Raw genomic sequence first — 1,538 nt, 5'->3', positions numbered from 1 at the left:
CTAGAAAGAAAAGCAATACTATGACTATCAGAAACATAGTTTCGTGATGATGAAGATACAACCACACGACTAAGACTGCTGGTCTAAACCTCAGTAATTAAAAGCTCACTTGGTAACACCATGTACTAGCCACAGCTCTACGCTCAGGCTGTTCTAAAGCTACAAGCACACAGGACATTACATGCTAACTACACTGAGGTTGTACAACAGATTTATTTTAAATTCAGTGACATCTTTACTATGCTTATTTTTAGCAGCAAGAGATTTAAATACTTCTGAATGTGTCAAGCCTGCCAGGCAGCTATATGCCTCAGATCCAGTGACCCACATTTGGACTTTTCTAGATTTCATGTGTTCTTTAATAGAACAAATGGGTATGGGAAATAAAACTTAATTCTTACAATTATCTTTTTTTTTTTAAAATACATTCACTGTAAGTTCAGCAAACCCACTCTTTCGAAAGAGTGTAAAAGTTTATGTAACACCCCACAAAACTTAGCCGTGAAGCTTTCGAGTGTTTAAGAAGTGCTGCCATCTTTACAGACAATATATTCTTCAAGATATTAGTGGAAGATATTTTTAAGGAGGTTTTTACTTGCTTTGCATAGACAAGCTTGGCTGAAGTGGAGAGGAAACAAACAGAAAACAAACCACCTCCTTTTGTTATGAACAGGAGCTAATGCAGTAAGGGAACGGCAGGGAGCCGTCAAACCGTAAGAGCAGATGAGGTCGCGGCACTTGAGACATTATTTTATCACAGAAGTAAGAGTACAAAGAGCAAGTTATACAACCTAGGCTGGTAAAAATGCAAGTACAATGTAACATGCAGTAAAACTTCGCGCATGTTTTCTTACAGAGGAACCCTATACAATAAAAAGGCAATAGCTATCGGCTGAGGCTACCTAGCTAGGTGAATGAGGAACTATGAATTCCTGAACTCAGGATCTGATCTCATATTAACTCAGGACCAACTTAGTGAGCATATGGTCTGGGCTGCAAGTGACTACCCGAAAGAGCAAAGACACAGTAAGTTTCCTTAAACATAAATAACATGAATAAACAGGAGATTACCTAGATTCTGTACTTATTGGGGAAGATGGTGAGGTAGTTGAATGAATGATTAAAAATATGAACATTTTTTTCAGCACAAAATTGGTCATGACTGTTTGCTTCAGGAAACACAAAAAGAAGAGAGAAACACTGGGGAAGGAGTGCAAGGTACAAAGAACCAAGATAAAAATTAAGAAATTTCCCTCACAGAAAGGGAGACCTGCAGACATAGTCTACACCAAGTTGTTTTTATACACCAGAGGAACCCCTCTCTTCTGCAGAAGAGAATTATGAAATAAAGGTCAGCAACCTAAATTTGGACCAACATACAAATGTAGTCAGTTACTGCAAGTTATGATATTTCATATATAAGTGCGAAAGCTTTGCAATTCTAATTCTATGATTAACAGCAATAAGGAATTCTCTGCCGTTCTGCGCTACCTGCTCTTGGTTTGTTCTTTCAAGAAGGAGGAGAATTGAGGATAATG

Source organism: Nothoprocta perdicaria, unplaced genomic scaffold, assembly GCF_003342845.1.
Source record: "Nothoprocta perdicaria isolate Ctin4 unplaced genomic scaffold, notPer1 scaffold_20, whole genome shotgun sequence".
Taxonomy (NCBI): domain Eukaryota; kingdom Metazoa; phylum Chordata; class Aves; order Tinamiformes; family Tinamidae; genus Nothoprocta; species Nothoprocta perdicaria.
The sequence above is the reverse complement of the archived record's forward strand: the minus strand, read 5'-3'. Positions refer to the sequence as shown.